Genomic DNA, 14,040 nt, shown 5'->3' on the forward strand with positions numbered 1-14,040 from the left:
TGATACAGTGAAAAGATTAGGTCGGCAATTTATGGTGAGGTCGACTATGAGGACGAGATGCAGTTTTATGTATGCAATGTCATTTATTAAGAGGTGGGAGGTAATAATGGGATTTGAGGATGAGGTAGTTGTTGCCGATGGGTAGAATTTTGAATAAGGGATGGTTAGTTTGTTATAATAGTGTTATTGTGAGAATAGGTTGAAACAAAGTTAAGAAAGAGTGTACCACTTGTATCCAAATATTCATAATTAGAAGTTTGAGCAACATTTAAGGAAGTAAAGAGAAACATATTTTCATCAAAAGTGACATGCCTATAAATAATTATTTTATTACTAGACAAATCATAACATTTATAACCTCTATTATTTGAAGAATAATCCGAAAATGCACATGGGTTGAGCAAGACTGTAATTTATTTCTTGAGGTAAATGGAATGAGAGGGTAAAAAAGACAACCAAAGACTTTAAGGTGAAATTATGACATATCTTTTTGGTAGAGAATTTTAACGGGAATTTGTAGGGTAAACTTTTTGTTGGGGAGGATGTTAAGGAGGCAAATGGCCATTTGCAGCGCATGATGCCAAAAATGAGGTGGAAAATACTATAAGAAGAGTGTGAATTATATTATTGATGGTGCGAACTTTTCTTTCTGCTGTTTTATTTTGAGTTGAGGTGTGGGATAAGAAAATAAATTTTTTATTCCATTTAGTTCATAAAGATTATGAAAATGTGCATTGTCATACTCTTTTCTATTATCACATTGAAGACACTTTAGATTTATTTGCAATTGGAAAAGTCCATAAAAAATTCTTGAAATCATTAAGGAATAAAGCATAATAACAATATCCACCTAAACTTAGAATAAGCGACGTCCAAATATCACTATGGACAATATCAAAAGGTAACAAGGTATAGGAAAAAAATTCATAAAATGATAATTTTCTTTGTTTTTCAAGAAGGACAAGAATGAAAAAAGAATTATTCCAGAAAATGAAATTGTTTTAGACTTTCAGTGAAGAGAACTTAAAATGGGGTGCCAAACGCATAATTAAGCGGGTGTGTCATAATTTTTTGAATAAAGCAACAAAGGTGGATGGTGAACACTTGGTAGTGGTTTTGGTCTTGTGGTAATTGGATAGATGTAACTTTGGGGCATGTAAAACATTTTTTAGGGTTAGGTAATGATGAGAATTAGGTACTAATGTATTTCCATAGCTAATAACTAGAATATTATGACCACTACAAACCGTAATATTATTGGAATAAGATGTGAGATTGCCTCCATTTACAGTCATGTGAGGAGTGGCTCCAAATTTCATGTATCCCTAATCATCAAGAGGATTCATAGATAGAGTATGCAACACAACTTGAATGTCGATTGATGCATATAATGTTTGTACACTAGTTGTTATTGTGACTGCCATATGAGCCTATTAAGGCTTAGATCCAAGAATTCCTTGCAGGCGATGAGAAGGAGGTTGAATATGCCAATTTGGTATTGTTGGGTACGAACACGGTGGTCTGGCCAAAGGTTTTCGCGGAGCATCCTATGGCGGAAAGACCCATTTATGTTGTTGTGATGAAAATGGCGACCATTGTTGATGTTGTGATCGGCTATCGCGACTTCCACCCCGACCCTTACATCAACCACCACAGTTGCCTTTATCGTGGTTGAAGGGTGCTTTGTTACCCCCACCGAGGTTTTTGCTATCATTTGTGTTGTTATGATTTTGATGATGCAATGAATTGCCAACAGAATTATCATCTTGAAATGTGAGAAATATGAAATTGCCCATGATAGTTATTTCCTTTTCACCCTTGTCGTTTCCTCCAAAATGATCATTGAGCAGGATTTATAGAAAGATGTAAGATTTGTCTCCATGTCAAGTTTATGATCAGATGGTGGCATAAGAATCAATCAATAGGAAAATAAGTGGGAGTACCAGTCACTTGTTTGATACAGGAGCACCATTGTTAGATAATTGATTAGAGAGAGATTTTAGATGTTGACAATATGACAAAGCATTAGGAAATTTTTCCATCTACACTCGAGAAAATTATTTTCCAAATAGAGTGCCCTTAAATTCTTGTTCTCAATTTTTTTTTCTTCAAATAGTCGACACCGAGAGAGTTCAATTGTTGAATCAAGTTTGATGTTTGTGTTGAGAAAATCATTAGATTTAGTCTCATAGATCCATTGTAGGACAACTCCATCAATACACAACCAAAGTTTAGAGTTAGTTTATTTGAGATAAAGAGTATTTGTATCATCCATTAAGAGGAATGCTATGGTCAATCACTTGGTAGACTATGGAATATATCTTAAAGAGTTATGGGCATATACTATATTGACTATTTTTCATATATAGCCTAACTTTGATTATGTTGGCTATATTAAGGACAATGAGGGCAACATGAGTGATACGAGTATGAGTTTGAGTAAGGAACAATGATGATTTTGGTTGGGAGGAAGTGGTTGGAGAGGGAGTATTAGATTCAATCATGTGGTATGATGAAGGCAATTTTGGCCGATGGTTAGAGGAAAGGAAAGAAAGAGATTGTCGACGGCGAATGTAAAAGGATAAGGTTAGAAACTAAAGCTTTCTTGACTATCAATAATAATCATGTATATATTCTAGAAATCTGAGTTATCAAGAAGTTAATGAATTGTAATGGTAATCTCTCGATTAATGAGATTGATTTGCTAAGAAAACATATTTGTTAAATATAAAAGATATTTACATATTCTAATAAATTAGAATTAAAAATCCGTCTATCTTAGGAATGTAAATGGATATCCATGGGGGCAGATACTATGATATTCGTGTTTTTCCCGTTGGATAAATATGATATCCATATCCGCCCCATATCCGTGCGAATATCCTCTTAGCGGGTAATCCGCGAGTTTTAAAATATTCGTGGATATTTACAGATATCCATGGATAACATTTGTTTTTAAAAATATTAATAAAAAATTTTAGCTTCTTTTAAAAACACAAAAATTTATCATCACATCGCATCCATACAATTCACTCTCTGTTTAACAACAAATCTTTATCATATTAATCATTCTTTTTCACCAAAACATAATAACATCCAAACATAATATCCATACATTTCATTTTTAATCAAAAACAAATAAAAGATATTGTGATTGAGAGTTATGGTGAAAGAGCGGACAATGAAGGAGTAAAAAAAGAGACACTGATACAGAAGAATGTCAGTACTGATTGGTTGGCCGGAAGAACTGTTGAAGTAAAGACTTGAGTAGTGAAAAAACTTAAATATAAAATGACGAAATATAATTTGTACGAAACTTAAATATAAAATGACGAAAAAACTTAAATATATATATATATATATATATATATATATATATATATATATATATATATATGATTTTTTTAGAAGCCGAAAAAATAAGATATAATAAACTAATAATATTTAAATAATTTATATAATATATTAACGGATATGAATATGTTTAATCAATGTTTAAGCTTTTATATATATATATATATATATATATATATATATATATATATATATATATATATATATATATATATATATATATATATATATATATATATATATATATATATATATATATATAAAATTTTTTTAGAAGCCGAAAAGATAAGATATAATAAACTAATAATATTTAAATAATTTATATAATATATTAACGGATATGAATATGTTTAATCAATGTTTAAGCAATGGAAGATTTTTTTTCTCAATACATTCCCTCCCTCATGTCCAACATATTAGACACCACTAATATTATCTGAATAACTGAATTTATTTGAAGGGGATAAATTGATAAATTATTAGTTACATAATGGATTCAAACAAAAAAATGGATAATTTTGTTTTCAAAAAAATAATCCTTTATAGTTATAAAATAATATAGTTAAAGTTTTTGGTCAAAATTAGATTTTAAAATAAATCTGTTGTTTATATTCGAGTATTTTAAAGTTAAACGCATGATTCTCCTGAGATAATGATCTATCCAACTATGAAATAATGGTGATAATATTAAAAAGCAATGGAATAAAGAGAGGTACAATATGCTTTCTATTTTGCCCTTTGTCTTGGCTTTAGCCCACATGTGTCCTAAACAATTGTAAAATATGCCAAAATAAATAATAGTTGTTTATGCTGTTCCTTTCATTGGTTTTTCCTTTAATTCGTTGGAGCTTTTAATTTTTTGTTATTTTTTTACCATCCACTTTTGTCTTTATTGTGTATATGCATCCATCATAAAGATAAGGATAAAGATAACTTTGCTGATATCTAACATCTAATTTAGGAAATAAACAATCTTTTCTTAAATTTTTGTATCATAAAGATAAGGATTTAGTTTTGATTATAAATAAATCGATTAATTATAAAATATTATTATTTTAAAATTTTTAATAATATTACTTTAAAATTTTTAACAATATTAATTTTTTTCAATGATTTAGTTATTAAATTATAAAATTATAAATTAAATTATTTGAATAATCCAAAATGTTTAAACGAGAAAATATTATAATAAAAAATTAAATAAAAATTTTCTAAAGTTACGAATTTGATATATTCTAAAGCTTATATAAAATTAAAAATTATATTAATTATTTTATCTTATTGTCATAATTGAAGACTTGAAAAGAATAGAAATATTCATATTTTATACTCAACAAATATATTTTATGTGTAAATATATTTAGAAAATATATAGTATTTAGATTTTTTACTCAACAAATAATATTTATTATAATTAATAAAAAATTCATTTGATCGTGAGGAAAGTGTGGAAACATAAGTAGGTGAAAAGATGAGACTCTTGTTTGGGACATTGAGTGGATAACACCTTCCTTAGTTTATGAGAAACCAATTGTTATCGGTGAGCTAACTGGTATTGATGGCTTCGGGTCGAAATTCTTCAAAAACTCTTGGCAACGGGTGAAAGATGATATGATGCAAACTGTGAGAGCCTACTTTGAGGAAGGGAAATTGGATGAAAGAGTTAACAAAACTCTTGTTACTCTGATTCCAAAACATGATAAAGCAGAAACCATCAAGTAGTTTAGACCTATTTCATGTTGCACAACAGTCTACAAAATAATATCTAAGGTTATGGCCAACAGAATGAGCAAGGTTCTAGGGAGTATTATAAGCAAGAATCAGGCTGCTTTTGTGCCAGGGCAGAAAATTCATGACCATATATTGTTGGCGTATGAGCTCATTAGAGGATACTCTAGGAAAGGAGGTATGACAAGAGTGATGGTTCTAATGGATATTAGGAAGGCATATGACTCAGTTGACTGGAAGGTTATGCAGTGTATTCTGGCAGAAGTGGGGTTTCCTAGGAAATTCATTAGCTGGATCATGCTTGGTGTGACAACTGTATCATATCAATTCAACATTAATGGTAGCATTTCAAAGAGTATGAGAGCAGCCAGGGGCCTAAGGAAAGGAGACCTCGTGTCTCCTTTGCTTTTTGTGGTGATTATGGAATATTTACATAGAAAACTGGAATGCCTTAATACTAACCCTGAATTTAAGTTCCATAGCTATTGTGAAAAGCTGAAACTTGTGGATCTGAGTTTTGCAGATGATCTCCTACTCTTTTCAAGAGGGGATAATGTGTTTGTGCATATGATGATGGACAGGTTCAAGGAGTTCTCCATATCAACAGGGCTGCAAGCTAACCCAAACAAATGCCAACTCTACTGTGGTGGGATGGATGAGAGTGGAATCACTAGTATTGAAGATATCACAGGTTTCAGTAGAGGTTCCTTTCCCTTCAAGTATTTAGGGAGTCCTCTTACTAGTAGGAAGCTATCTAATACTCAATGTATGGCACTGGCTGATAAAATTGGAGGGAAGATGAAACATTGGAGCTCCCAGTTACTTAGCTATGCTGGTCGTGTGCAAATGGTTAACACTGTCGTATTTGGGTGTGTTAACTATTGGATGAGTTGCTTACCGCTTCCTAAAGGGGTCATTAAAAGACTTGAAGCCATGTGCAGGTCCTTTGTTTGGTCTGGTACTGATAAGGTGACAAGAAAAGCTCTGGTGGCGTGGGACAGGGTGTGTACACCTAACAAAAATGGAGGCTTAGGCATTATAAACTTGCAGCTGTGGAATAAAGTGTGTATAAGCAGACTTCTATGGAACTTATGTAGTAAGGCTGACACCTTATGGGTGCGATGGGTCCATACGTACTATGTGAAACAGGAGGATGTGATGCAGATGGAGATAAAAGTGAATGGATCGTGGGTCACATATTAAACCTCAGTATTTTCTCTTGTTTAGGAGTAAGTTATGAAGACTTACTCCTCATCATGACCATTGATTCTTTTCAATCTAATGGTTAAAGTTAATGAGTATTATTTTTCTCTCTCCATATTTAATTACTTATTAACTTTAACCATTAGATTGAAAAGAATCAATGGTCATGATGAGGAGTAAGTCTTGATAACTTACTCCTGGAGTAAGAATATCCCTTATATATATATATATATATATATATATATATATGAAAGAGGAATAATGACCTCGCTATCTTTTAAGCATGGAATGCAGGGAATCGTTGGGTGTGCTTGAGGCATGAGTCTACTGCAGTTGGGTGTATGATAGTTCAATGGCCAGGAGAATGTGTAAGAACAAGATTTGGTTCTGCATCTAGCCTAATATTTTGATAATAACATTACACGATATCTTAGAGAACAATTTAGTACTCTAACGGTTTCTATCTAGTGTGTAGCTCTTGCTTACAGGTTCTGACTCTGAAGAATAATAAATGTTTGAAGATGCTCAAAATGTTCTAGTTATTTGTAGGTGTAACCCTAGATGTCACTGAATTATGATTGAATTTAAAATTTGTATGTCTTTATTATTTATAGTAAAAATCTTTTCTTTATTATGTTTATTTGTAAAGTAATAAAGTGTCAAAAATATTTAATTTATTCATTAAATTGTTAAGTGTTACTTAAATGTGAGAAACTATTAAATATAAAAATATTAAGTGTAAAAAAATAAAGTAGTTTTAAATATATATATATATATATATATATATATATATATATATATATATATATATATATAAGGCAAAACACCCTTAAATGTCAAAATAAACATATAACACCGTTTGTGGGAATCAAACCCACGGCCACGTGGTTAAAAGCCACGCGCTCTACCAGCTGAGCTAAGATGGCTTGTTATCTTTTCTTACTAAAATCTATTTTAGTCATGCAAAGTATACAATTGAAAAAAAAATTATATATAAGCATACAACTGAACCCATATTAACTTCGTGAAATCTGTTTTTTCAAAATAATAAAATTAATGATAATAGAGATGAGTTTCTATCATTATTGTGCATGGTGAAGGATTATTGTCTTAGTGATTTCGTTTTAATTTAATTTAATTAATTATTAAAATATATTACATGAATAATATATGTTTGAAGATGCTCAAAGTTTTCTAGCTATTTGTAGGTGTAACTGATCAAGTGTACTGGGAAAATCTCCGAATGTCGATCTCACGAACTGCGTGATGCTATAGTGTTATGTTTCAATTCAATTAAACAAAAGCCTTTGAGGTTTTGGATTTGGAGATTATGAATTAAATTGCAAATAAAAGTAAAAGATTGATTTGGCCAAATATGAGTAACATGTCAGGGTAAGTGTGTGCATTAACATGTAACAACTCTGAATCCTTATTTTAATAACAACTAATTAATCATCAACTACCGGTTTCCAAGAATGTTTACCCCTAATTCCTTAGCGAGCAAACCTTTAATCATTCATCCTAAATCCTAATTCCTTAGCGAAATATGATGAAATTAAGCAATTGGGTTATCAACAACGTTCCGGTTACTATAAGATATCCCTATTCCTAGGCAATATCTACTATAGTATAATTGTACAAAAACCCTAACACTGGCGGTCCAATCTAAGTGCTAGTCATACATCAATCCTGTTGGTCCGACAAGGAAAGCTTTAGAAATATTGTACCATTAAATTGAATATGAAAGACAAATAGATTATTGAAATTGAGAAATCAAAGTCATTACAGATGTTAATCAAAGACACCCCCTTGCATTGGGGGTTTAGCTACTCATATCATTCAAAGAAATTACACAAATATCAAATAAAGACATTACAATATGGATGATGAACTTTGATCTTCAATTGCTTCCGCTCATGAAAGTTCTCCGTTCTTCCCCAATTGCATAAACTTCAATCCTCAATCTTATAATTCTTCGTGTGCCAAAAAAGATCCCTAACTCATCATCAAAACTCTTCTAAATAGTGCAGACTCACTTAAGTTTGTTGGAAATACCAAAAACACCCCTACAGCTTAACTCATGGACAAAATATGAAAATATCATGAAATCAACGTTACATGCTGACACGTGCCGTGTCAGCCAACACGCGCACCCATGTCAAACTTCTGTCATTTTAAAATTTGTTTTTTTGTCTCAGGCCTCTTGACACGGTCCGTGTCAGCCCCTAACTTCATAATTTGGCTTTCATGTCTTCATTAAAGTTGTAGCCCTTTTTCGTTAGTGAATATTTTCCGCCAGTCCCACGTCATTCTGAGTTACGAAGCTCTAGTTATGATCAAAATACTACACGCTTGTCACGAAGAGAAACATGTTGAAAATTTTTCAGATCTCACACTTGCTGACGCGGGCCGTGTCAGCCCCCTGACTTTCATCTCTGTTGCATTTTCTTAGCCACGCTTCATCCTAACACGGCCGGTTTCAAGTGACACAGGTGGTCGTATCATACCTCATGTAGCATGATTTTTCACTTCCTTCAAAACTCCCCTTTTAGTACTTTTTCGCATTGATTTGTCTCGATTTATTCCTTTAAGCTTGCAAACAGTATTATAATACACAACCAAAGCATAAAATGTAGAAGAATGAAGTAAAACGATTGACAATATAAATCAAAGACGATTAAATCAATGGTAAATAAACGTGTAAAAACCATTGATCAGTAACCTTAGATGTCATTGAATTATGATTGAATTTAAAACTTGTATCATCTTTATAATTTATAATAAAAATCTTTTATTTAGTATGTTTATTTGTAAAGTAATAAAGTGTCAAAAATATTTAATCCATTCATTAAATTGTTAAGTATTACTTAAATGTGAGACACTATTAAATATAAAAATATTTAGTGTAAAAAAATAAAGTAGTTTTAAATTACATTAAATAATATAGAAAAAAATGTAAAAATAACTATATAACGCCGTCTGTGGGAATCGAACCCACGACCACGTGGTTAAAAGCCACGCGCTCTACCAGCTGAGCTAAGACGGCTTGTGTTTTGCTAGTACTAAAATCCATTGTAGTCATGCAAAGTATACAATTGAAAGAATAAATAATTATATGGAAGCATACAACGGAATCCATGTTAACTTTGTGAAATGTGTTTTTTCAAAACAATAAAATTAATGACAATAGAGATGTGTTTCTATTATTATTTTGCATGGTGATTGGTGAATGATTATTGTCTTAGTCTTTTTGTTTTAATAATTATTAACATATATTACATGAATAATATATGTAATATTATTCCTTTAAGTCTACAAATAGTACAATACACAACCAAAGGATAAAATTTAGAAGAATAAAGTAAAATGATTGACAATATAAATCAAAGACCACTAAAATCAATGGTGGTAAATAAACATATAAAAACCACTAATAAGTTATATAACGCCGTCTGTGGGAATCGAACCCACGACCACGTGGTTAAAAGCCACGCGCTCTACCAGCTGAGCTAAGACGGCTTGCGTTTTGCTTTTACTAAAATCCATTTTAGTCATTCAAAGTATACAATTGAAAAAAATTAAATAATTATATGGAAGCATACAACGGAATCCATGTTAACTTCCTGAAATGTGTTTTTTCAAAACAATAAAATTAATGACAATAGAGATGTGTTTCTATTATTATTTTGTATGGTGATTGGTGAATGATTATTGTCTTAGTCTTTTCGTTTTAATTTTGGTTTATTAAATATTAACATATATTACAAGAATAATATATGTAATATTATTCCTTTAAGCCTGCAAACAGTACAATACACAACCAAAACATAAAATATAGAAGAATGAAGTAAAACAATTAACAATATAAATCAAAGACAACTAAAATCAATGCTAAATAAACGTGTAAAAAACCACTTATCACTAACCATAGATGTCTTTGAATTATGATTGAATTTAAAATTTGTATCACCTTTATAATTTATAATAAAAATCTTTTATTTATTATGTTTATTTGTAAAGTAATAAAGTGTCAAAAATATTTAATTCATTCATTAAATTATTAAGTATTACTTAAATGTGAGACACTATTAAATATATAAATATTAAATGTAAAAAATAAAGAAGTTTTAAATTACATTAAATAATATAGGAAAAAAGCATAACGCCCTTAAATGTAAAAATAAATATATAATGCCGTCTGTGGGAGTCTGTGGGAATCGAACCCACGACTAGGGGTGGCAAAGCGGGCGGCCCGCCCCGTTTAGGTCCGCCCCATTTAAGCTCGTCCAAAAGCGGGGTGGGGCGGGGCGGGCCTACTTAGGTGTTCGAGCTCAAAAGTCATGCCCGCCCCGTTTACTAACGAGTTGGCGGGTTGGCGGGCCGGCCCGCCAATTTTTATTAATTTTTTTATTTTACAGTTTGATTTACTAGATAATTAACAAAAAAAATTAATTATTACCAAAAATGTCGATAAAATATTTTTTTAACAACGCACAATAGAACTTCAACATGTCTTAAGTCCAAACAGTTCAAAAAATAAGACAAATAAAGATCAATTATAACAAAATAAACTCGACCACAATAAAAAAGCGTATCAAAATAAATAAATAAATAAATAAATAATACATATCACTCTAATTCTATTTAAAAACTAGCTACTAGAAAACCCAATTAAGAATTTACATAAGACAGACAATGATAACAATTACACCGCATAATACATCTCGGTGCATAAAATATCAACACCTAACTTTCTCACTAATTACTTCATATAAACTTTTATATTAATCGATTCCTTAATAGTTGAATCCAAAATTTGTCACACTTATAGACTCATCAAATCCCTCATTTACTTAAAATTCTAAAGAAAACATGTGAGATAATGTATTAACAACTTAATAATTATGCATGTTATACAACTGTTCTTTTATTTCAAACTTTTACAATTTAAGAGAAGAGTGTTATATTTATAGTTAAAGTTGTTTTAATTCTAAATAAAAAATAATTTTTTTTAACAAAAAGCCCGCGGGCAAAACCCGCCCCGCCCCGCCTCGGCCCGTTTTTTAAGCGGGTTAGGCGGGGCGGGCCAACTTAAGGTACCGAGCCGAAAACCTCAGCCCAGCCCGCCTAAAATGGCGGGTCAAACGAGCCGACCCGGCGGGCCTGACCCGTTTTGCCACCCCTACCCACGACCACGTGGTTAAAAGCCACGCGCTCTACCAGCTGAGCTAAGACAGCTTGTGTTTTGCTCTTACTAAAATCCATTTTAGTCATGCAAAGTATACAATTGAAAAAAATAAATAATTATATGGAAGCATACAACGGAATCCATGTTAACTTTCTGAAATGTGTTTTTTCAAAATAATAAAATTAATGACAATAGAGATGTGTTTCTATTATTATTTTGCAAGGTGATTGGTGAATGATTATTGTCTTAGTCTTTTCGTTTTAAATTTGTTTTATTAATTATTAACATATATTACATGAATAATATATGTAATATTATTCCTTTAAGTCTACAAATAGTACAATACACAACCAAAGGATAAAATGTAGAAGAATAAAGTAAAACGATTGACAATATAAATCAAAGACCACTAAAATCAATGGTGGTAAATAAACATGTAAAAATAGTACAATACACAACCAAAGGATAAAATGTAGAAGAATAAAGTAAAAGGATTGACAATATAAATCAAAGACCACTAAAATCAATGGTGGTAAATAAACATGTAAAAACCACTAATAAGTTATATAACGCCGTCTGTGGGAATCGAACCCACGACCACGTGGTTAAAAGCCACGCGCTCTACCAGCTGAGCTAAGACGGCTTGCGTTTTGCTCTTACTAAAATCCATTTTAGTCATTCAAAGTATACAATTGAAAAAAATTAAATAATTATATGGAAGCATACAACGGAATCCATGTTAACTTCCTGAAATGTGTTTTTTTCAAAACAATAAAATTAATGACAATAGAGACGTGTTTCTATTATTATTTTGCATGGTGATTGGTGAATGATTATTGTCTTAGTCTTTTCATTTTAATTTTGGTTTATTAATATTAACATATATTACAAGAATAATATATGTAATATTATTCCTTTAAGCCTGCAAACAGTACAATACACAACCAAAACATAAAATATAGAAGAATGAAGTAAAACGATTAACAATATAAATCAAAGACAACTAAAATCAATGCTAAATAAACGTGTAAAAAACCACTGATCAGTAACCATAGATGTCTTTGAATTATGATTGAATTTAAAATTTGTATCATCTTTATAATTTATAATAAATTTTATTTATTTATGATGTTTATTTGTAAAGTAATAAAGTGTCAAAAATATTTAATTCATTCATTAAATTATTAAGTATTACTTAAATGTGAGACACTGTTAAATATAAAAATATTAAATGTAAAAAATAAAGTAGTTTTAAATTACATTAAATAATATAGAAAAAAAGCATCACGCCCTTAAATGTAAAAATAAATATAGAACGCCGTCTGTGGGAATCGAACCCACGACCACGTGGTTAAAAGCCACGCGCTCTACCAGCTGAGCTAAGACGGCTTGTGTTTTACTCTTACTAAAATCCGTTTTAGTCATGCAAAGTATACCATTGAAAAAAATGAATGATTATATGGAAGCATACAACGGAATCCATGTTAACTTTCTGAAATGTGTTTTTTCAAAATAATAAAATTAATGACAATAGAGATGTGTTTCTATTATTATTTTGCATGATGATTGGTGAATGATTATTGTCTTTGTCTTTTCGTTTTTATTTTGTTTTATTAATTATTCACATATATTACAAAAATAATATATGTTTGAAGATGCTTAAAGTGTTCTAGCCATTTGTAGGTGTAACCTTAGATGTCATTGAATTATGACTAAATTTAAAACTTGTATCATCTTTTTTATTTATAGTAAAAAAAATTTCTTTATTGTGTTTATTTGTAAAGTAATAAAGTGTCGAAAATATTTAACTCATTCATTAAATTGTTAAGTGTTACTTAAATGTGAGACACTATTAAATATAAAATTAGTAAGCGTGAAAAAATAAAGTAGTTTTAAATTACATTAAATAATATATATGCCTTTAATTCATTCATTAAGTTGTTATTTGTGACTTAAATGTGAGACACTATTAAAGGGTCTGTTTGATAAAAATTGCGGTTGACTGATAAGCTAGCTGATTGTTTATAGCTTATAGCTTATGGCTGATGATTGATAGCTTATAGCTTATAGCTGATGGTTGAGACTAATAGCTGATAAGCTGATTGAAGTGTTTGGTAAAATTAGCGGTTCAACTAACTTATAAATGTAAAATAACATAAAAGATATTTAATAATAATAATTTTATTTTAAATTAAAATAAATTATAAAGGATAAAAGTGGATTTTTGTTAAAATAATAAGGATAAAAAAGGAAAAAAAAACGATAAGCTATAAGTTAAAACACCGTGTGAAAAATAAGCTATAAGTTCGTGATGAAAAAACCGTTATCAAACATGTCTAAATTGCCATATGAATTTATAAGCTATAAGCATTAAGCTCAAAATTATGTCTTGGCAAACAGAGCATAAATATAAAAATATTTTGTGTAAAAAAATAAAGTAGTTATAAATTACATTAAATAATATAGAAAAAAAGCATAACGCCCTTAAATGTCAAAATAAATATATAACGCCGTCTGTGGGAATTGAACCGACGAACACGCGGTTAAAAGCCATGCGCTCTACAAGC

At 30.4% G+C, this 14,040-nt stretch overlaps 5 non-coding genes across 5 annotated transcripts; all 5 read right to left on the reverse strand.

The window, feature by feature from the left end:
- Positions 1 to 7,138: 7,138 nt before the first annotated feature.
- Positions 7,139 to 7,211, reverse strand: TRNAK-UUU (transfer RNA lysine (anticodon UUU)). Its single transcript has one exon. It is a non-coding gene; the product is annotated as a tRNA-Lys (tRNA).
- Positions 7,212 to 9,258: 2,047 nt separating this feature from the next.
- On the reverse strand, positions 9,259 to 9,331 carry TRNAK-UUU (transfer RNA lysine (anticodon UUU)). The gene has a single exon. It is a non-coding gene; the product is annotated as a tRNA-Lys (tRNA).
- Positions 9,332 to 9,731: 400 nt separating this feature from the next.
- On the reverse strand, positions 9,732 to 9,804 carry TRNAK-UUU (transfer RNA lysine (anticodon UUU)). The gene has a single exon. It is a non-coding gene; the product is annotated as a tRNA-Lys (tRNA).
- Positions 9,805 to 12,043: 2,239 nt separating this feature from the next.
- TRNAK-UUU (transfer RNA lysine (anticodon UUU)) lies at positions 12,044 to 12,116 on the reverse strand. The gene has a single exon. It is a non-coding gene; the product is annotated as a tRNA-Lys (tRNA).
- A 673-nt stretch (positions 12,117 to 12,789) lies between these two features.
- On the reverse strand, positions 12,790 to 12,862 carry TRNAK-UUU (transfer RNA lysine (anticodon UUU)). Its single transcript has one exon. It is a non-coding gene; the product is annotated as a tRNA-Lys (tRNA).
- Between the last annotated feature and the right edge of the window lie 1,178 nt (positions 12,863 to 14,040).

The sequence above is a fragment of the Vicia villosa genome, linkage group LG4 (assembly GCF_029867415.1).
Source record: "Vicia villosa cultivar HV-30 ecotype Madison, WI linkage group LG4, Vvil1.0, whole genome shotgun sequence".
Lineage (NCBI taxonomy): Eukaryota > Viridiplantae > Streptophyta > Magnoliopsida > Fabales > Fabaceae > Vicia > Vicia villosa.